A 23669-nucleotide genomic window follows, 5' to 3' on the forward strand; every position below is an offset into this window, starting at 1 on the left:
GCTAATCCAATCAGTCGTATCTCAGCAGTTCTGAATCTGTCGCGTCCTTGCTGTTGTTCCCTCTCCTCGCACTTGGGCTACAGCCACAGCAGTTCTGAACAATCTGACCGCTGCGTCCTTGGCCTTTTCTGAACTCTTTTAACTCTTTCACCCCTCTCCTCACACTTGGGCTATAGCCAATCAGTCGTATCTCTTGCTAATCTGTCGCTGCTGTTGTTCCTCCCAAATCTACAGCAGTTCTGAACAAAGACCGTGCGTCCTTGGCCTTTTAACTCTTTTCACCCCTCTCCTCGCACTTGGGCTACAGCCAATCAGTCGTATCTCTTGCTAATCTGTCGCTGCTGTTGTTCCTCCCAAATCTACAGCAGTTCTGAACAAAGACCGTGCGTCCTTGGCCTTTTAACTCTTTTCACCCCTCTCCTCACACTTGGGCTACAGCCAATCAGTCGTATCTCTTGCTAATCTGTCAGAGCGGTGGGTAGGCAAAAAGCTTCAGCATTTCTGAACACAGACCGTGCGTCCTTGGCCTTTTAACTCTTTTCACCCCTCTCCTCACACTTGGGCTACAGCCAATCAGTCGTATCTCTTGCTAATCTGTCGCTGCTGTTGTTCCTCCCAAATCTACAGCAGTTCTGAACAAAGACCGTGCGTCCTTGGCCTTTTAACTCTTTTCACCCCTCTCCTCGCACTTGGGCTACAGCCAATCAGTCGTATCTCTTGCTAATCTGTCGCTGCTGTTGTTCCTCCCAAATCTACAGCAGTTCTGAACAAAGACCGTGCGTCCTTGGCCTTTTAACTCTTTTCACCCCTCTCCTCACACTTGGGCTACAGCCAATCAGTCGTATCTCTTGCTAATCTGTCGCTGCTGTTGTTCCTCCCAAATCTACAGCAGTTCTGAACAAAGACCGTGCGTCCTTGGCCTTTTAACTCTTTTCACCCCTCTCCTCGCACTTGGGCTACAGCCAATCAGTCGTATCTCTTGCTAATCTGTCGCTGCTGTTGTTCCTCCCAAATCTACAGCAGTTCTGAACAAAGACCGTGCGTCCTTGGCCTTTTAACTCTTTTCACCCCTCTCCTCGCACTTGGGCTACAGCCAATCAGTCGTATCTCTTGCTAATCTGTCGCTGCTGTTGTTCCTCCCAAATCTACCGCAGTTCTGAACAAAGACCGTGCGTCCTTGGCCTTTTAACTCTTTTCACCCCTCTCCTCACACTTGGGCTACAGCCAATCAGTCGTATCTCTTGCTAATCTGTCGCTGCTGTTGTTGTTCCTCCCAAATCTACAGCAGTTCTGAACCAAGACCGTGCGTCCTTGGCCTTTTAACTCTTTTCACCCCTCTCCTCGCACTTGGGCTACAGCCAATCAGTCGTATCTCTTGCTAATCTGTCGCTCTGTTGTTCCTCCCAAAAATCTACAGCAGTTCTGAACAAAGACCGTGCGTCCTTGGCCTTTTTAACTCTTTTTCACCCCTCCTGCCTAATTTTTAACAACTTTCACCCCCCTCACTTGGGCTACCTCAGTCGTATCTCTTGCTAATTCTGTCGCTGCTGTGTGTTCCTCCCAAATCTACAGCAGTTCTGAACAAAGACCGTGCGTCCTTGGCCTTTTACTTGGGCTACAGCCAATCAGTCGTATCTCTTGCTAATCTGTCGCTGCTGTTGTTCCTCCCAAATCTACAGCAGTTCTGAACAAAGACCGTGCGTCCTTGGCCTTTTAACTCTTTTCACCCCTCTCCTCACACTTTGGGCTACAGCCAATCAGTCGTATCTCTTGCTAATCTGTCGCTGCTGTTGTTTCCTCCCAAATCTACAGCAGTTCTGAACAAAGACCGTGCGTCCTTGGCCTTTTAACTCTTTTCACCCCTCCTCACACTTGGGCTACAGCCAATCAGTCGTATCTCTTGCTAATCTGTCGCTGCTGTTGTTCCTCCCAAATCTACAGCAGTTCTGAACAAAGACCGTGCGTCCTTGGCCTTTTAACTCTTTTCACCCCTCTCCTCGCACTTGGGCTACAGCCAATCAGTCGTATCTCTTGCTAATCTGTCGCTGCTGTTGTTCCTCCCAAATCTACAGCAGTTCTGAACAAAGACCGTGCGTCCTTGGCCTTTTAACTCTTTTCACCCCTCTCCTCACACTTGGGCTACAGCCAATCAGTCGTATCTCTTGCTAATCTGTCGCTGCTGTTGTTCCTCCCAAATCTACAGCAGTTCTGAACAAAGACCGTGCGTCCTTGGCCTTTTAACTCTTTTCACCCCTCTCCTCACACTTGGGCTACAGCCAATCAGTCGTATCTCTTGCTAATCTGTCGCTGCTGTTGTTCCTCCCAAATCTACAGCAGTTCTGAACAAAGACCGTGCGTCCTTGGCCTTTTAACTCTTTTCACCCCTCTCCTCACACTTGGGCTACAGCCAATCAGTCGTATCTCTTGCTAATCTGTCGCTGCTGTTGTTCCTCCCAAATCTACAGCAGTTCTGAACAAAGACCGTGCGTCCTTGGCCTTTTAACTCTTTTCACCCCTCTCCTCGCACTTGGGCTACAGCCAATCAGTCGTATCTCTTGCTAATCTGTCGCTGCTGTTGTTCCTCCCAAATCTACAGCAGTTCTGAACAAAGACCGTGCGTCCTTGGCCTTTTAACTCTTTTCACCCCTCTCCTCACACTTGGGCTACAGCCAATCAGTCGTATCTCTTGCTAATCTGTCGCTGCTGTTGTTCCTCCCAAATCTACAGCAGTTCTGAACAAAGACCGTGCGTCCTTGGCCTTTTAACTCTTTTCACCCCTCTCCTCGCACTTGGGCTACAGCCAATCAGTCGTATCTCTTGCTAATCTGTCGCTGCTGTTGTTCCTCCCAAATCTACAGCAGTTCTGAACAAAGACCGTGCGTCCTTGGCCTTTTAACTCTTTTCACCCCTCTCCTCACACTTGGGCTACAGCCAATCAGTCGTATCTCTTGCTAATCTGTCGCTGCTGTTGTTCCTCCCAAATCTACAGCAGTTCTGAACAAAGACCGTGCGTCCTTGGCCTTTTAACTCTTTTCACCCCTCTCCTCTCACTTGGGCTACAGCCAATCAGTCGTATCTCTTGCTAATCTGTCGCTGCTGTTGTTCCCTCCCAAATCTACAGCAGTTCTGAACAAAGACCGTGCGTCCTTGGCCTTTTAACTCTTTTCACCCCTCTCCTCCTCACACTTGGGCTACAGCCAATCAGTCGTATCTCTTGCTAATCTGTCGCTGCTGTTGTTCCTCCCAAATCTACAGCAGTTCTGAACAAAGACCGTGCGTCCTTGGCCTTTTAAACTCTTTTCACCCCTCTCCTCACACTTGGGCTACAGCCAATCAGTCGTATCTCTTGCTAATCTGTCGCTGCTGTTGTTCCTCCCAAATCTACAGCAGTTCTGAACAAAGACCGTGCGTCCTTGGCCTTTTAACTCTTTTCACCCCTCTCCTCACACTTGGGCTACAGCCAATCAGTCGTATCTCTTGCTAATCTGTCGCTGCTGTTGTTCCTCCCAAATCTACAGCAGTTCTGAACAAAGACCGTGCGTCCTTGGCCTTTTAAACTCTTTTCACCCCTCTCCTCACACTTGGGCTACAGCCAATCAGTCGTATCTCTTGCTAATCTGTCGCTGCTGTTGTTCCTCCCAAATCTACAGCAGTTCTGAACAAAGACCGTGCGTCCTTGGCCTTTTAACTCTTTTCACCCCTCTCCTCACACTTGGGCTACAGCCAATCAGTCGTATCTCTTGCTAATCTGTCGCTGCTGTTGTTCCTCCCAAATCTACAGCAGTTCTGAACAAAGACCGTGCGTCCTTGGCCTTTTAACTCTTTTCACCCCCTCTCCTCACACTTGGGCTACAGCCAATCAGTCGTATCTCTTGCTAATCTGTCGCTGCTGTTGTTCCTCCCAAATCTACAGCAGTTCTGAACAAAGACCGTGCGTCCTTGGCCTTTTAACTCTTTTCACCCCTCTCCTCACACTTGGGCTACAGCCAATCAGTCGTATCTCTTGCTAATCTGTCGCTGCTGTTGTTCCTCCCAAATCTACAGCAGTTCTGAACAAAGACCGTGCGTCCTTGGCCTTTTAACTCTTTTCACCCCTCTCCTCGCACTTGGGCTACAGCCAATCAGTCGTATCTCTTGCTAATCTGTCGCTGCTGTTGTTCCTCCCAAATCTACAGCAGTTCTGAACAAAGACCGTGCGTCCTTGGCCTTTTAACTCTTTTCACCCCTCTCCTCACACTTGGGCTACAGCCAATCAGTCGTATCTCTTGCTAATCTGTCGCTGCTGTTGTTCCTCCCAAATCTACAGCAGTTCTGAACAAAGACCGTGCGTCCTTGGCCTTTTAACTCTTTTCACCCCTCTCCTCACACTTGGGCTACAGCCAATCAGTCGTATCTCTTGCTAATCTGTCGCTGCTGTTGTTCCTCCCAAATCTACAGCAGTTCTGAACAAAGACCGTGCGTCCTTGGCCTTTTAACTCTTTTCACCCCTCTCCTCACACTTGGGCTACAGCCAATCAGTCGTATCTCTTGCTAATCTGTCGCTGCTGTTGTTCCTCCCAAATCTACAGCAGTTCTGAACAAAGACCGTGCGTCCTTGGCCTTTTAACTCTTTTCACCCCTCTCCTCACACTTGGGCTACAGCCAATCAGTCGTATCTCTTGCTAATCTGTCGCTGCTGTTGTTCCTCCCAAATCTACAGCAGTTCTGAACAAAGACCGTGCGTCCTTGGCCTTTTAACTCTTTTCACCCCTCTCCTCACACTTGGGCTACAGCCAATCAGTCGTATCTCTTGCTAATCTGTCGCTGCTGTTGTTCCTCCCAAATCTACAGCAGTTCTGAACAAAGACCGTGCGTCCTTGGCCTTTTAACTCTTTTCACCCCTCTCCTCACACTTGGGCTACAGCCAATCAGTCGTATCTCTTGCTAATCTGTCGCTGCTGTTGTTCCTCCCAAATCTACAGCAGTTCTGAACAAAGACCGTGCGTCCTTGGCCTTTTAACTCTTTTCACCCCTCTCCTCACACTTGGGCTACAGCCAATCAGTCGTATCTCTTGCTAATCTGTCGCTGCTGTTGTTCCTCCCAAATCTACAGCAGTTCTGAACAAAGACCGTGCGTCCTTGGCCTTTTAACTCTTTTCACCCCTCTCCTCACACTTGGGCTACAGCCAATCAGTCGTATCTCTTGCTAATCTGTCGCTGCTGTTGTTCCTCCCAAATCTACAGCAGTTCTGAACAAAGACCGTGCGTCCTTGGCCTTTTAACTCTTTTCACCCCTCTCCTCACACTTGGGCTACAGCCAATCAGTCGTATCTCTTGCTAATCTGTCGCTGCTGTTGTTCCTCCCAAATCTACAGCAGTTCTGAACAAAGACCGTGCGTCCTTGGCCTTTTAACTCTTTTCACCCCTCTCCTCACACTTGGGCTACAGCCAATCAGTCGTATCTCTTGCTAATCTGTCGCTGCTGTTGTTCCTCCCAAATCTACAGCAGTTCTGAACAAAGACCGTGCGTCCTTGGCCTTTTAACTCTTTTCACCCCTCTCCTCACACTTGGGCTACAGCCAATCAGTCGTATCTCTTGCTAATCTGTCGCTGCTGTTGTTCCTCCCAAATCTACAGCAGTTCTGAACAAAGACCGTGCGTCCTTGGCCTTTTAACTCTTTTCACCCCTCTCCTCGCACTTGGGCTACAGCCAATCAGTCGTATCTCTTGCTAATCTGTCGCTGCTGTTGTTCCTCCCAAATCTACAGCAGTTCTGAACAAAGACCGTGCGTCCTTGGCCTTTTTACTCTTTTCACCCCTCTCCTCACACTTGGGCTACAGCCAATCAGTCGTATCTCTTGCTAATCTGTCGCTGCTGTTGTTCCTCCCAAATCTACAGCAGTTCTGAACAAAGACCGTGCGTCCTTGGCCTTTTAACTCTTTTCACCCCTCTCCTCACACTTGGGCTACAGCCAATCAGTCGTATCTCTTGCTAATCTGTCGCTGCTGTTGTTCCTCCCAAATCTACAGCAGTTCTGAACAAAGACCGTGCGTCCTTGGCCTTTTAACTCTTTTCACCCCTCTCCTCACACTTGGGCTACAGCCAATCAGTCGTATCTCTTGCTAATCTGTCGCTGCTGTTGTTCCTCCCAAATCTACAGCAGTTCTGAACAAAGACCGTGCGTCCTTGGCCTTTTAACTCTTTTCACCCCTCTCCTCACACTTGGGCTACAGCCAATCAGTCGTATCTCTTGCTAATCTGTCGCTGCTGTTGTTCCTCCCAAATCTACAGCAGTTCTGAACAAAGACCGTGCGTCCTTGGCCTTTTAACTCTTTTCACCCCTCTCCTCACACTTGGGCTACAGCCAATCAGTCGTATCTCTTGCTAATCTGTCGCTGCTGTTGTTCCTCCCAAATCTACAGCAGTTCTGAACAAAGACCGTGCGTCCTTGGCCTTTTAACTCTTTTCACCCCTCTCCTCACACTTGGGCTACAGCCAATCAGTCGTATCTCTTGCTAATCTGTCGCTGCTGTTGTTCCTCCCAAATCTACAGCAGTTCTGAACAAAGACCGTGCGTCCTTGGCCTTTTAACTCTTTTCACCCCTCTCCTCGCACTTGGGCTACAGCCAATCAGTCGTATCTCTTGCTAATCTGTCGCTGCTGTTGTTCCTCCCAAATCTACAGCAGTTCTGAACAAAGACCGTGCGTCCTTGGCCTTTTAACTCTTTTCACCCCTCTCCTCACACTTGGGCTACAGCCAATCAGTCGTATCTCTTGCTAATCTGTCGCTGCTGTTGTTCCTCCCAAATCTACAGCAGTTCTGAACAAAGACCGTGCGTCCTTGGCCTTTTAACTCTTTTCACCCCTCTCCTCACACTTGGGCTACAGCCAATCAGTCGTATCTCTTGCTAATCTGTCGCTGCTGTTGTTCCTCCCAAATCTACAGCAGTTCTGAACAAAGACCGTGCGTCCTTGGCCTTTTAACTCTTTTCACCCCTCTCCTCACACTTGGGCTACAGCCAATCAGTCGTATCTCTTGCTAATCTGTCGCTGCTGTTGTTCCTCCCAAATCTACAGCAGTTCTGAACAAAGACCGTGCGTCCTTGGCCTTTTAACTCTTTTCACCCCTCTCCTCACACTTGGGCTACAGCCAATCAGTCGTATCTCTTGCTAATCTGTCGCTGCTGTTGTTCCTCCCAAATCTACAGCAGTTCTGAACAAAGACCGTGCGTCCTTGGCCTTTTAACTCTTTTCACCCCTCTCCTCACACTTGGGCTACAGCCAATCAGTCGTATCTCTTGCTAATCTGTCGCTGCTGTTGTTCCTCCCAAATCTACAGCAGTTCTGAACAAAGACCGTGCGTCCTTGGCCTTTTAACTCTTTTCACCCCTCTCCTCACACTTGGGCTACAGCCAATCAGTCGTATCTCTTGCTAATCTGTCGCTGCTGTTGTTCCTCCCAAATCTACAGCAGTTCTGAACAAAGACCGTGCGTCCTTGGCCTTTTAACTCTTTTCACCCCTCTCCTCACACTTGGGCTACAGCCAATCAGTCGTATCTCTTGCTAATCTGTCGCTGCTGTTGTTCCTCCCAAATCTACAGCAGTTCTGAACAAAGACCGTGCGTCCTTGGCCTTTTAACTCTTTTCACCCCTCTCCTCACACTTGGGCTACAGCCAATCAGTCGTATCTCTTGCTAATCTGTCGCTGCTGTTGTTCCTCCCAAATCTACAGCAGTTCTGAACAAAGACCGTGCGTCCTTGGCCTTTTAACTCTTTTCACCCCTCTCCTCGCACTTGGGCTACAGCCAATCAGTCGTATCTCTTGCTAATCTGTCGCTGCTGTTGTTCCTCCCAAATCTACAGCAGTTCTGAACAAAGACCGTGCGTCCTTGGCCTTTTAACTCTTTTCACCCCTCTCCTCGCACTTGGGCTACAGCCAATCAGTCGTATCTCTTGCTAATCTGTCGCTGCTGTTGTTCCTCCCAAATCTACAGCAGTTCTGAACAAAGACCGTGCGTCCTTGGCCTTTTAACTCTTTTCACCCCTCTCCTCGCACTTGGGCTACAGCCAATCAGTCGTATCTCTTGCTAATCTGTCGCTGCTGTTGTTCCTCCCAAATCTACAGCAGTTCTGAACAAAGACCGTGCGTCCTTGGCCTTTTAACTCTTTTCACCCCTCTCCTCACACTTGGGCTACAGCCAATCAGTCGTATCTCTTGCTAATCTGTCGCTGCTGTTGTTCCTCCCAAATCTACAGCAGTTCTGAACAAAGACCGTGCGTCCTTGGCCTTTTAAATCTCTTTTCACCCCTCTCTCCTCACTCTTGGGCTACAGCCAATCAGTCGTATCTCTTGCTAATCTGTCGCTGCTGTGCTGTTGTTCCTCCCAAATCTACAGCAGTTCTGAACAAAGACCGTGCGTCCTTGGCCTTTTAACTCTTTTCACCCCTCTCCTCACACTTGGGCTACAGCCAATCAGTCGTATCTCTTGCTAATCTGTCGCTGCTGTTGTTCCTCCCAAATCTACAGCAGTTCTGAACAAAGACCGTGCGTCCTTGGCCTTTTAACTCTTTTCACCCCTCTCCTCACACTTGGGCTACAGCCAATCAGTCGTATCTCTTGCTAATCTGTCGCTGCTGTTGTTCCTCCAAAATCTACAGCAGTTCTGAACAAAGACCGTGCGTCCTTGGCCTTTTAACTCTTTTCACCCCTCTCCTCACACTTGGGCTACAGCCAATCAGTCGTATCTCTTGCTAATCTGTCGCTGCTGTTGTTCCTCCCAAATCTACAGCAGTTCTGAACAAAGACCGTGCGTCCTTGGCCTTTTAACTCTTTTCACCCCTCTCCTCACACTTGGGCTACAGCCAATCAGTCGTATCTCTTGCTAATCTGTCGCTGCTGTTGTTCCTCCCAAATCTACAGCAGTTCTGAACAAAGACCGTGCGTCCTTGGCCTTTTAACTCTTTTCACCCCTCTCCTCACACTTGGGCTACAGCCAATCAGTCGTATCTCTTGCTAATCTGTCGCTGCTGTTGTTCCTCCCAAATCTACAGCAGTTCTGAACAAAGACCGTGCGTCCTTGGCCTTTTAACTCTTTTCACCCCTCTCCTCACACTTGGGCTACAGCCAATCAGTCGTATCTCTTGCTAATCTGTCGCTGTCGCTGCTGTTTGTTCCTCCCAAATCTACAGCAGTTCTGAACAAAGACCGTGCGTCCTTGGCCTTTTAACTCTTTTCACCCCTCTCCTCACACTTGGGCTACAGCCAATCAGTCGTATCTCTTGCTAATCTGTCGCTGCTGTTGTTCCTCCCAAATCTACAGCAGTTCTGAACAAAGACCGTGCGTCCTTGGCCTTTTAACTCTTTTCACCCCTCAACATCGTCACATTCTACAAGAACAAGCGAGATCACAGCGAGTGTACCAATTACAGGGACATCTCACTTCTGAGTGTTCTACAAAGAAAGGCCCTTTGCCAGAGTGGTCCTGCAAAGACTGCACAGACTCTTGCTGACCTGAGGCTGCAATGTGGTTTCCCATGGAGGTAGTTCTGAACAAAGGACATGATCTTCTCATGAGTCAAACCCAAGGAAAATGGGCGAGCAACAAACTCGTATTGTACATCGCGCTGCTGTGGATGAAAGCTACAGCAGTAGTCAAAGGTTTTGTGTCCTGATTGCAACTCTTATCCTGGATCTCCTCAGATCTTGGGAGTTATGCCAACCAGGTAAGTTGCTAATCTCCACCACTCTACAGCATGAATGAAGACAAGTTTGTGCGATCTTGGCTTTTAACTCCTCCTGAAGTCTCGACCTCTGCCATATTTCCTGTGATCGACCAGAGGACAATATCTGGTGAGACGGCCATGGACCATGGCTGGCACACAGAAGCTTCATCACACCTGCCCATGCTGTATCTCTTGCTGATCTGAAGATCTGGTTGTCACTCTAAATTCTGAACAAAGACGTGCGATCCTTTTAACTCTTTTCACCTCTCTCCTGGAAGACTACAGCCAATCAGTCGTATCTGTTGCTAGCTCTGTCTCGGCTGTTGTTCCTCCGAAATTGGACAGCAGTTCTGAAAAAAGACTGCGTCCTGGCCTTTTAACTTCACCTCTCCTCACACTTGGGCTACAGCCAATCAGTCGTATCTCTTGCTAATCTGTCGCTGCTATGTTTCCTCCTCAAATCTACAGCATTCAAGACTCCACCGTGCGTCCTTGGCCTTTTACCTCTTTTCACCCCTCTCCTCAAAACTGGGCTACAGCGAATCAGTCGTGGACTGGAATGACAGATGGTTGAAGATCCCAAAGACCCAATTTTGCTTCAAGTTCTCTGCGACCATTCACATATGGAGCTGGAGAAGCTGTTGAGGAACAACTTGTTGTTCAATGATTCTTATTAGTCATATTTACCGGGCTGAAGTGAAATTCATTTCTGTATACAGTTTTCAATACATTTGGGCTACAGTGCTGTAGCCTTTTAAAACTCTTTTCCACCCCTCTCACCATAGTCGTATCTCTTGCACTTCGCTGCTGTTGTTCAAATCTTAAATAAAAGCATCTTGGATTAACTCTTTTCACCCCTCTATAACACTTGGGCTACAGCCAATCAGTGGTACATCTTGCCAGGTTTCGTTGCATTTTTCCCAAATTACTCAGTTTGTAATTACCGTGATCCTTGGCCTTTTAACTCTTTTGGCGGGATGTCACACTTGGGGGAGGGCCAATCAGGAGTAGGTTGGCTAATCTGTCGCATTGTGGAGTTCCTCGGAGAGGGGGTGTGGGTGGGGGAGAAGACCGTGGGTCCTGGGCCTGGAGAGGAGGTTCAAAGACCGTGCGGCCTTCCTTTAACTCAGGAATGTGGCAGGGCCAGAGGGGGGTCTCTTGCTAAGGGGGGGGGGGTGTTCCTCCCAAATCTACAGCAGTTCTGAACAAAGACCAAGCGTTGTGGCCTTTTTACAGCGGAGTGTGTGTGTGGGCTTGGGCTACAGGGGTGGTCGTATCTCTTGCTAATCTGTCGCTGCTGTTGTGGGTGGAAATCTGAGTAGGAGGGAACAAAGACCGTGCGTGGGCCCTTTTAACTCTTTTCACCCCTCTCCTCACACTGGGCTACAGCCAATCAGTCAGTTATCTCTTGCTAATCTGTCGGTTTAACTTTTTCACCCCTCTAGGGAGGGATATGTGGGAGATCTACAGCAGTTCTGTGGGTGGGTGGTCCTTGGCCTTGGAGGTTTGGCCCCCTCTCCTCAGAGTGGGCTACAGCCATAGGGGGGGTCTCTTGAATCTGTCGCAGCTGTTGTTCCTCCCAAATCTACAGCAGTGTGGGGGAAGAGGGTGCGTGTTGGCCTTTTAACTCTTTTCACCCCTCTCCTCACACTGGGCTACAGCCAGGGGTCGTATCTCTTGCTAATCTGTCGTGGTGTTGTTCCTCCCAAATCTACAGCGGTTCTGAACAAAGACCGTGGTCCTTGTTTTTTTCTTTTCAGCCCCTGTCCTCATGGGGGGGTGACAGCCAATCAGTAGTATCTCTTGAGAATCTGTGAGTGGGGGGGTTGTTCCTCCCAAATCTACAGCAGTTCTGAACAAAGACCGTGCGTCCTTGGCGTTTAACTCTTTACCCCTCTCCTCACACTGTGGCTAGTGCCAGAGGTATCTCTGGGCTAATCTGTCGCTGCTGTGTTCCTCCCAAATCTACAGCAGTTCTGGGTGGGGTGTTGTTTTGGTCTTTGCGGTGGGAGGGGTGTACAGCGGTGGGGGAGTAATGTTGTGCCGGGGGAAGGAGTGTGGGGGAGAGGTGGGTGGGGGGGCGGGAGGGGGTTGTGTGGGCAGTGGGATGGCCTTTTAACAGGGAGACCCCTGTCCTCAGGCTAGGGCCAGCGGTCGTATCTCTTGCTAATCTGTTGCTGCTGTTGTTCCTCCCAAATCTACAGCAGTTCTGAACAAAAGACCGTGCGTCCTTGTGCCTTTTAACTCTTTTTCACCCCTGTGGGCTACAGCCAATCAGTGTATCTCTTGACTAAGGGGTCGCGGGTGTTGTTCCTCCCAAATCTACAGCAGTTCTGAACAAAGACCGTGTGTCCTTGGCCTTTAATGGATGTGGGACAGGGGTCATCGTGTGGGGCAAGGGGTGTGTTGTTCCTCCCAAATCTACAGGTTCTGAAAAAGACCGTGCGTCCTTGGCGGGTGCGGAGGGATGTGGAGGACTGGGCTACAGCCAATCAGTTGTGGGCTAGGGGGTGTGTTGTTCCTCCCAAATCTACAGCAGTCTGAACAAAGACCGTGCGTCCTGTGGGCCTTTTAACTCTTTTCAGTCTCCTCGCACTTGGGCTACAGCCAGGGTCAGGGGGTATCTCTTGCTAGGGGTCGTGGGGTTGAGGGAGGGGGTCGGGTAAAAGGAGTATCTGAACAGGGAGAGGGGGGTGTGTTGGCAACTCTTTTCACCCCTTTCCTCCCACTCCTGGGGAGGAGAAGCATGCATTCGTCTTCTTGCTAAGATTCTTGCTGCAAGCCCTCCCAATTACAGCAACACAAAAAAGCATTGCGTCCTGGCATTTAAGTCTTTTAACATTCACGATACTACTGTACAGCCAATCAGTCGTATCTCTTGCTAACAAAGCTGCTCAGTCCATCCCATTTCTACACAGTTCTGATAAAGACCGTGCGTCTTTGTGTTTTAACAGAGTTTCACAAGAGCCTGATGGTAGGGCTGGAAGCCAGCAGTCGTATCCTGAATCTGTCGAGGTCATGTTTTTTGGGTTCTACTGCAGTTCAAAACAATGGTGCGCCTAGGCCTTTGACACACAGATAACTAATCAAATAAAGCTAAAGCCAATAATTGAATGCTAATGTAAAAAATATCTGTCGGGCAGCAAATGACGCAGTCCATAAAATCTCATTGTTGTGGTCCATGTTGTGCAGTGTTCGAGAGGCTTGTAATTGCTGGGATGAAGCTGCTCTTAAACATGGAAGTCAGTTTCCCTGCTTCTGTTGACTTTTCACAATGGTAGGGTGGCATGGGTCTTTGATATTAGCTGCATTTTGCAGGTAGCATATCCTGTAGAACCCTTTGATGTTGAAGAGATCATCACCTGTGACGGACTATACAGCTGCTGCGTATCACGCGCATAACAGTAACATCGTCACACTACAAGAACAAGGGAGTGCACCAAATACACCAATTGTCCGTTATGCAAGTTAAGACTCGGTCTGTAGTTCTTTATTGTTCATAGTTGTGGTTAGTGTTGGGCAATGTTTAAGAACCTGTTGGTTGGTTGCTGTGCGAAGAAGCTGTTCCTGTAGCAGGAGGTTATGTTTTTTAAGCTACAGCACATTGTTGCTGATGATAGGACTGAAATATTGATCGTGTGGTCAGGGTGGTGTGGGTGTTTGACATTAGGACCTTTTGGATGCAGCATCTCGTGTAGATCCCCTTGATGATGGGGAGATCATTACTTGCGATGGACTGAGCAGTTTCTACCACTCTGTATTCGTCTTCATTCCTGGTAGTTTGAGTTGCTGAACCAGGCTACAGTGCAACCAGTCAGTGTGCTCTGTCCCATACAACTGTGCAAGTTCAATAGAGTATTCATCAACATGCCGATCTCCTCAAACTTCTGTTCAAGTAGAGGTGATTATGAGTCTTGTATGTGATTGCATTGATATGCTGGACCCAGGACAGATCTTCAGAGACATTGATAAGCAGGGACTGGCAACATAACTTTCTCCATCACTCCCCCATGAATGCAGACAAGTTTGTGGATCATCAGCTTTCTCCTCCCGAGATCATCGACCTCTGCCATTTCTACTGTGATTGACCGGAGGACAAGATCTGACGAGACGGCCACGCAGAAGCTTCATCACCCCTGACCATGCTGTGTTGCTGATGAAGATCTGGTGTCACTGGAAATGTGGAGCTGATCCTCTAAACTGCCCTCGGTGGAAGACCATGATGGAGATGTGTGTTTAGAGAATGGCTGACAATGAAGTTGGAGCAGAAAACTGCTGGAGGAATTCAGCTGGTCAGGCAGCATCTGTGGAGGGAATGGACACACGATGTTTGGATCGGGAACCTTCAAGACCCCATTCTTATCTCCATTTACCAGGTTGGATTATGATGACAGGAAATGGCCAAGATTGATGATCACCGTGGCCTGGAATGACAGATGGTTGAAGATCCCAAAGAATCAATTTTGCTTCAAGTTCTCTGCGACCAACCACACCTGGAGCTGGAGAATACACCAATTGTCCGTTATGCAACTTAAGACTCAGTCTGTAGTTCTTTATTGTTCATAGTTGTGGTTATGTTGGGCAATGTTTAAGAACCTGTTTGTTGCTGGGAAGAAGCTGTTCCTGAAGCAGGAGGTTATGTTTTTTAAGCTACAGCACATTGTTGCTGATGATAGGACTGAAATATTGATCGTGTGGTCAGGGTGGTGTGGGTGTTTGACATTAGGACCTTTTGGATGCAGCATCTCGTGTAGATCCCCTTGATGGTGGGGAGATCATTACTTGCGATAGACTGAGCAGTTTCTACCACTCTGTATTCGTCTTCATTCCTGGTAGTTTGAGTTGCTGAACCAGGCTGCAGTGCAACCAGTCGGTGTGCTCTGCCCCATACAACTGTACAAGTTCAATGCCGATCTCCTCAATCTTCTGAACAAGTTGAGGTGATTATGAGTCTTGTATGTGATTGCATTGATGTGCTGGATCCAGGACAGATATTCAGAGACATGGACAAGCAGGGACTTGCAACATAACTTTCTCCACCACTCCCCCCTGAATGAAGACAAGTTTGTGGATCATCGCCTTTTCCTCCTGAGATCATCGACCTCTGCCATTTCTACTGTGATTGACCAGAGGACAAGATCTGATGAGACGGCCATGGACCAGGACTGGCACGCAGAAGCTTCATCTGACCCTGCTGTGTTGGTGTCACTGGGAATGTGTAGCTGATCCTCTGTAAACAGCCCTCAGTGGAAGACTTGTTTTTAGAGCTTGGTTATCAGCGAAGGTTGTGCAGAAAACTGGTGGAGGAACTCAGCGGGTCAGGCAGCATCTGTGGAGGAAATGGACAGATGATGTTTGGATCGAGACCCTTCAAGACTCCATTCTTATCTCAATTTACCAGGTCAGCTTCTGATGACAGGAAATGGCCAAGATTGATGAAGTTCCTGAAGACCCAATCTTGCTCCACGTTTTCTGCGACCTTCCAAACCTGGAGCTGGGCAAGCTGTTTAGGAACAAGTTGGTGGAATTTCTTGTTGCCCTGGATGTCCTCCAGATTGTTTTAAGGAGAATACAAGAAACATCTGTTGACAGATGTGTGAGTGCCGGCGGTCGGTCGAGGAAGGGCCCTCGGCGGGTGCCGGAGGTCGGTCGAGGATGCGACACCGAGAGAACATGGCATCTGGAGGAAATGGACAGATGACGTTTTGTATCGGGACCCTTCAAGACATCATTCTTCATGTGTCCACTAACCTGGCCGGGCTGGATGAGGACACTGACCAGAGTGTCGTTCCTTGCAAGTCACTGGAGGGAAAGGACCTCGCAAACAGCTGGAGACCACAGCAGTCGGCAGAAAATTCAAGACTGCCCCCTTCACCGTTTTAAGGAGATCACAAAAAATCCTAAGTTCCTCAAACTGCTCCTTCTACACCACGTGTGAAGAATTGTTAAATGGCCATTTGAAGATGTACAACCTCTGCATGAACTGGATAAAGCCATCAATCGCCTGGCAGCCAGGAAGGTTCCTGGACAGGATGGCATATCTGCTGAACTCCTTAAGTATGGAAACCGTCAACTCTTGCCGTACCTGCACACCCTTCCCCTGCTCTGCTGGAGAGAGGGTGGTGTCCCTCAACAGACGCGTAACACCAACATCGTCACATTCTACAAGAACAAGCGAGATCACAGCGAGTGTACCAATTACAGGGACATCTCACTTCTGAGTGTTACAGGAAAGGCCTTTGCCAGAGTGGTCCTGCAAAGACTGCACAGACTTGCTGACCTGAGGCACAATGTGGTTTCCATGGAGGTAGTTCCACAAAGGACATGATCTTCTCATGAGTCAAATACAAGGAAAATGTCGAGCAACAAACTCCATTGTACATCGCCTTTGTGGATGTTACGAAAGCTTAGAGGTAGTCATAGGTTTTGTGTGTGATTGCATTGATATCCTGGACCTAGGACAGATCTTAAGAGATATGGACAACCAGGAAGTTGTAACATAACTTTCTCCACCACTGTCCCATGAATGAAGACAAGTTTGTGGATCATCGGCTTTCCCCTCCTGAGGTCATCGACCTCTGCCATGTTTCCTGTTATTGACCTGAGGACAATATCTGGCTAGACGGCCATGTACCTGGGCTGGCACACAGAAGCTTCATCACACCTGATCATGCTGTGTTGCTGAGGAAGATCTGGAGTCACTGGAAATGTGGAGCTGATCCTCTAAACTGCCCTCTGGAAGACCATGATGGAGATATGCTTTTAGAGCTCGGCTGTTAGCGAAGTTGGAACAGAAAACTGCTGGAGGAACTCAGCGGGTCAGGCAGCATCTGTGGAGGGAATGGACACACTATGTTTGGATCAGGAACCTTCAAGACTCCATTCTTATCTCCATTCTTATCTGGGTTATGATGACAGGAAATGGCCAAGATTTATGATCACCGTGGACTGGAATGACAGATGATTGAAGATCTCAAAGTTCTCTGCGACCTTCCACATCTGGAGCTGGATAAGCTGTTGAGGAACAACTTGGTGAGATTTCTTCTGGCCCTGGATCTCCTCCAGATTGTTTGAAGGGCCAAACATGACAGATGTGTGAGTGCCAGCAGTTATCCGGCGGATGCCGGAGGTTGGTCGAGGACGCGCCGCCAAGAGAACACGGTATCTGCGGAGGGAATGGACAGATGACGTTTTGATCGGGATCCTTCAAGACTCCATGCTTGTCTCCATTTACTAAGTCGATTTCTGACGACTGGAAATGGCCACGTTTGATGATCACCATGGATTTGAATGACAGATCCTTGAAGATCCCGAAGGCTGAATCTTGCTCCACCTTCTCTGTTCACATACGGAGCTGGTCAAGAACAGACTCAGCCAGAGGTGGCCGCGGACAAGGACGAGCCCAGTGTCTGCCGAGAACAAGGGTCAAGGATGGGCCCATGGTAGGTGCCGGAGGTCGGTCAAGGACGCGCATCCTAGAGAACAAAGAGGAATGGACAGACTATGTGTGGATCGGGAACCTTCAAGACCTCATTCGGGACCACATTTGTCAATCATCACCCCAACAGAAGAAAGACTTCCGGGGCTGATGGGCAGACTGTCTCAAGCTCGCAACAAAGACCGACTGACAATCATCAGAGAGAGGGTGGTGTCCCTCAACACACGCGTAACACCAACATTGTCATACTGCTCAAGGACAAGGAGATCACAGCTAGTGCAACAACTACAGGGACATCGCACTTCTGAGTGTTACAGGAAAGGCCTTTGCCAGAGTGATCCTACAAAGACTGCACAGACTCGCTGACCTGAGGCACAATGTGGTTTCCATGGAGATAGATCCACCATGGACATGATCTCCCTGCGTCAAAACCAAGAAAAATGTACAGGGAGGTCACTAATGCATGGTGGTGGAGGCCAATACCTGAGTGTCGTATGGGTACGGAGGGACATGGAACTTGTGCAGGCAAGTAAGAGTTGGTTTTGGGATTATGTTTGGCATATTATTTAATTATTTCTTAGCATCTTAAGGGCCCTGTAAATTTAACGATACTCTGATAAAATGTTCAGTATTAAATAAATGCCTACTGTAGAACATTGTCCACAGTGTAATTAAAGACGCGGTTCATAATATCTCGTAGTTGTAGTGAGTGTCTAGAATATGCGATGGGGTGGGCTGGTAGTTGAGGCAGGCACGATAGTGGCATTTTAGCAACTTTTGTTTCGTACAGGTTTCTTGTCTCCATTTACCATTCTCATGACAGGAAATGGCCAAGATTGATGATCACCATGGACTTGAATGACAGAAAATTGAAGCCGCTCAAGACCGGACTCGGCCCGCAGTGGCCATGAACAAGGACGAACCCAGCACTCGAAGTGACAGCTGAGACAAGTGTCAAGTACGGGCCCTCGGTAGGTGCCGGAGGTCAGACTGCTCACGGAATGGTGCGCCGCCGAGAAGGAAGAGGAACCATCGAGACCATATTGGTCACTCATCACCCCAACAGAAGAAGGACTTCAGGGGCTGATGGACAGACTGTCTCATGCTTGGAATGATTACCGACTGACAATCAGTATTAAGACGAATGTTGTCATGGGTCAAGGCATTCCACTCCCCTCTGAAATCATTCTAAACACCAGTCAGCTGGAAATTGTCATCCAATTCACCTACCTAGGATCAACAGTGACTGGTAGCCACTCTCTGGACGAGGAAATCAATTCACCTACAGTAAACCACCTTCTGGGGGATATCCAAGCAGACATGGAAGAACAGGAATAATAATGTCTTATTGGCAGCATTCCCTCAGATTATCAATCTCTCTCCTGTACTCTGACTCTCATTATCCATTATTTGTCCCAACATCTGTGGATTCGTCGGTGAAATTTAAAGACGGCATTGGAATGGTCTGGCTTTGCAGTCCTGGTCATAGAGCAGGGGGCTGAGCACACAGCCTTGAGCTGGTCCTGTGTTGGTTATAGTGGAGAGGGTGTTGCCAGTTTGTGCAGAGCTGGAGGCCTTGCTCGAGCTTAAGTTTGAGCCCCACGGCAGGGCCGTGGACTTACCATCCGAGCCTGAAATCCCTTTCCTGTGATCGACACTGCCTGCGAATTTCAACATCAAAGAGCTCGTAATCTCGGGTAGAGACTGATATCGGGAAGGTCCAAAGTCGCATGAGGTTCGACCAGCCCCAACCCGTGATCTGATCATCTGGCGCGGGGGAGCTGAGATCGCCCCGACGCGGAAGGCCCGACCTCCGACTACGGGAGCCAAGATCGCCGCGTCAAAGGAAGTCTCGAGCCCCCCCACCACGGGAGAACAAAGAAAGGAAGAGATTTAACTTTTTCCATGGGGATCATCAGCCTCTGATTGACCTGGGATTGACCAAAGGACAAGTTCTGAAGAGATGGCCATGTACCAAGGGAAACATGTAGAAGCTTCATCGCTCCAAGTCAAGTCAAGTTTATTTGTCACATATGCATACGAGATGTGCAGTGAAATGAAAAGTGGCAATGCCAGTGGAATGTGCACTCCTGACTCTCCTGTGTTCCTGAGGATGTGCTGCTACTCGGAATAGACTGAGCTGCTTCTCCGCCTAACTGCCTTCCCGTGCCTGGCATGGGACATCGCTCGAGACTTCAAGTAAGACCTTTGGAATCATTCCTCTGCAATTCCCCTCGAGTTAGACCTTACAAACAGTTGTAGAACACTCACTGGCAGCATATTCATGGTTCCCGATCTCTCCCTGTCTGAAGCAGCTCCTGTGCCACCAACAAGTCGGTCTTCAAACTGCTCTGACTGTGCCACTTGTCTTAAGTTCATTAGCCTTCGGACCAAAATTAGGCCATTCAGCCCATCGAGTCTACTCCACCATTCAACCATGGCTAATCTATTTTTCCCTCTCAACCCCATTCTCCTGTCTTCGTCCCGTAACCTTTGACCCCCTTACTAATCAAGAACCTGTCAATCGCTTTAAAAATTCCCAATTACTTGGCCTCCGCTGCCTTCAGTGGCAAATAATTCCAGATTCACTGCCCTCTCCCTAAAGAAATTCATAAGTTACAGGAGCAGAATAAGGCCATTCAGCCCATCAAGTCTACTCTGCCATTCAATCAGGGCTGATCTATCTTTCCGTCTCAACCTCATTCTCCTGCCTTCGCCCCTTAACTCGATACCTGTACTAATAAAAAAATCTGTCAATCTCTGCCTCGAAAATATCACTTGACTTGGCCTCCATCTCCGTCTGTGGCAATGAATTCCACAGCTTCACCACCCTCTGACTAAATAAATTCCTTCTCATCTTTCTAAAGGTACATCTATTTATTCTGAGGCTATGGCTTCTGGTCCAAGACTCCGACTGCTGGAAACATCCTTTCCACATCCTCTCTTACTATTCGGTAAGTTTAAATGCGTTACCCCCTCATCCTTCTAAACTCCAGCAAGTATCGGCCCAGTGCCGCCAAACGCCATCATATCTAAACCCATTCATTCCTGAGATCATTCTCATAAATGTTCTCTGGACCAACACATCCTTCCTGAGATTTGGTGCCCAAAACTGCTCACAATATTCCAAATGTGGTCTGACCAGTGCCCTAGGAACTCCTCAGCATTACATCCCTGTATTTGTATTCTAGCCCTCAAAATAACTACCGGCTTTGCATTCACCTTCCTTACCACCAATTCACCTTGCAAATTAACTTTTTGGGAATCATGCAGCAGCACTCCAGAGTCCCTTTGCACCTCCAAATCCTGAATTCTCTCCCCATTTAGAAAATAGTCTACGCCTTTATTCCTACTTCCAAAATGCGCGACTCCACATTTTGCTTTGCTGTATGCCAACTTCCCAGCCCACTCTCAACTTTTAGTTACCTTCTGGGTTTTTTTAAGCTTCCCAGTTCTCCAGCTACCCCACTAACCTTTGCAATGTTATATGCCTTCTCTTTAATTTTTTTCCTCCTTGTCTCAGTTCTAGAGAAACATCCTTTAATTCTGAAGCTGTGCCCTCTTGCCTTAGACTCTCTCCCACTAGTGGACACATCCTCTCACATCCACCCTTTCCAGCCTTTAACTATTCAATGAGTCCCTCCCTCATCCTTCTAAACTCCAGCGAGTACAGGTCCAGAGCTGTCAAACATTTATCGTATGTTAATCCAATCATTCTCATAAACCTCCTCTGCACCCTCTCTAATATCAGATATGGGTACGAAAACTGCTCACAATATTCCACATGTAGTCTGACCAGTGCCTTACAAAAAGCCTCAGCATTACATCTCTTTTTATATATTTTAGAGTTACTCCAGCTTTTTGAGTTTATATTCCAGTTGTCTTGAAATGAATGCTAACATTTTGTTTGCCTTGTTATTTGTATGTGCAGGATTGCTTATTATGGGCCTTTGGGATCTTCAGTGTTGCCCTGCCCTTCAAGTCAATGGCTGATGATCTACCTCCAACATTTTGCTGCTCAGTGCCAAAGGCAAAAATCGAGCAGAAACCCATTGAAGCCTCATTACTACGGAATGCAATCTGTTCCAAAGAGAGAGATCAGATGTCACCAGAAACCCACTGTAACCACTCTGGACACTGCTCTTCCAGGGTTCAGGACGTTACTCAGTACGCACCCTTCCAAAGTTTGTCTATGAAGATAGCAAGACTTAACCTGTGGAGGTCATGAGGACCAGTTGGTGTACTGTCCAACCAAGGAGTTGTTCTGAAGTCTTGACCTCCCTTTCTTTTGCAGCAGGTGATTCAAATTCCCCCCCATTCTTTCAAAGGTCACTGTAAAAGCCACTAATAAAGAGCCGTGATCTTGTATATCGGTCTTTTTTTATTTTGTGTCTCTGGAATTCTTGACTCTCAATACATCTCAGCTAAGAAATATGGTTATGGTGTAACTGGGGCGCAGGCACTGAATCCTGCTGAGGTGAAACAAGAATTTGGTTTTCTTTTGGGGGGGAGAGATGGATTACAGTAAACCCTTACTGTAGTGAACCACAATGGGCGGGGGAAGGAGGGAGGTGGTGCCTGTTATTGCTAATGTTCTGCTACAACCAAATAAGGGGCTTAATATGTACAGTACTTTGAAAAAATCAGCATATAAACATACAATAAATAAACAGTAAAGGGCACAAAATATGCCATGCCTTGTGGTGGCACAGTGGTACTGCAGTAGAGGAATGTTTAGGATTGAAATTCTTGATTCTCTGCATTTCTTTGCAAAACTAGCTGTGATTTGGTGATAATAATGGCTTATTGCACCCTCAACCCCCTCCCTTCATCCCCCCCCACTACCGTGTCCACTGAGTACACCTCACACCCTGCCTCTGTCCAAAAAAAAGTTATTTTAAGAACTGCGGAAAAGAGCTATGAACATGGTTTTACAAAGAAATATCGTTAATCAACGATTTCACCCTTTCCAGCCCAGTGTGTGGCAGGATTGAACCTGAGGGTAGACACTTGGTGCAGGACGTTTCGAAGTGGCTGCATGAGAGCCTCGAGGGGGAGCAGCCAGAAGTCATCGTGCATGTTTGCGCAAATGACATAGGTAGGAAAAGGCGGAGGTTCTGCAATATGACTACAGGGAGTTAGGTAAATATCGGAAACACAGGACTCCAGGGTAGTGATTTTAGGGTTACTTCCAGTGCTAAGTTCTAGTGAGGGTAGGAACAGGATGTTGTAACCGATATCCCTTGTATGGAGGTCTGTTAAACCAGCTCAATGTTCCAGGGTAAATGCTAAAGGCATCATTGGTTTCCACCATAATCAATTTCAATATCACTAAAGGAAATGAAAAAAAGGAATTAATGTAGGTTGAATGTTAGAACAAAATGAATATTTTTGAAACTCTTCTCTTGGTAAAATAATTGATTAAAGGATCTTTGCCTCAAGGCAGTTCTAGTTTTCAGATTGCAAACTCCAATTCATTGATACCTGGAGCAGCTGTCTCCATCAACCGTGCATGGTACGGATGTGCATCCATCAATGCTCAATGTTGGATTCTGGGGAGCATCAGTAATCAGATATATACATTATTAAATATACATTGTCTGCAGTCACATGTATCTAAATAGAAGTCATTCCATGGAACAGAAATATTTTCCACAAATTTATTTGACAATTCAAGAAAGCCTCCTGAATTTATCGTGGAAAAACACAATTGTGCTGGAGGACCTCAACAGGTCAGGCAGCATTGATGGTGGGAATGTGAGAGCCAGTAGCCACAACAGGCCAGAAGGCACCATAATTCAGCTACATAGAGTTAACACAGAAACCACTAGGTATATTTGAGAAGAGATAATTGTAGTTTGGTCATTACAATTTCTATTCACTGGTTTCCTTGTTGTCACATGTACAGAGATAGTGTTGGATGGTTTTATGCAAATTTAAATTATAGGTTATATTATAGACTAGTCACTTAAACATTGGCAAATGAAAAACAACTGTAGGAAAAAAATCAATGAACCTGGGCCTCGAGCTGAGAGGCAGCAGCTCTGATGGTGATACCACCGTGCTGAGTAATAAGGATTGAATGCTTATAGAAACTTGGAGAATAGGTGCAGGAGTAGGCCATTCGGCCCTTCGAGCCTGCACTGCCATTCAATATGATCATGGCTGATCATCCAACTCAGTATCCTGTACCCGCCTTCTCTCCATACCCCCTGATCCCTTTAGCCACAAGGGCCACATCTAACTCCCTCTTAAATATAGCCAATGAACTGGCCTCAACTACCTTCTGTGGCAGAGAATTCCAGAGATTCACCACTCTGTGAAAAATGTTTTCCTCATCTCGGTCCTAAAAGATTTCCCCCTTATCATTAAACTGTGACCCCTTGTTCTGGATTTCCCCAACATTGGGAACAATCTTCATGCATCTAGCCTGTCCAGCCCCTTAAGAATTTTGTAAGTTTCTATAATATCCCCCCTCAATCTTCTAAATTCTAATGAGTACAAGCCGCGTCTATCCAGTCTTTCTTC

General features: G+C 47.7%; 1 long non-coding RNA gene across 1 annotated transcript; it reads left to right on the forward strand.

Moving 5' to 3' along the window:
* The first annotated feature begins 16431 nt into the window (after positions 1–16431).
* LOC129695388 (uncharacterized) lies at positions 16432–21503 on the forward strand. Its single transcript, XR_008723151.1, has 3 exons — positions 16432–19340; positions 20009–20095; positions 21073–21503. It is a non-coding gene; the product is annotated as an uncharacterized LOC129695388 (long non-coding RNA).
* Positions 21504–23669: the final 2166 nt, after the last annotated feature.

This window comes from Leucoraja erinacea, chromosome 3 (assembly GCF_028641065.1).
Source record: "Leucoraja erinacea ecotype New England chromosome 3, Leri_hhj_1, whole genome shotgun sequence".
NCBI lineage: Eukaryota > Metazoa > Chordata > Chondrichthyes > Rajiformes > Rajidae > Leucoraja > Leucoraja erinaceus.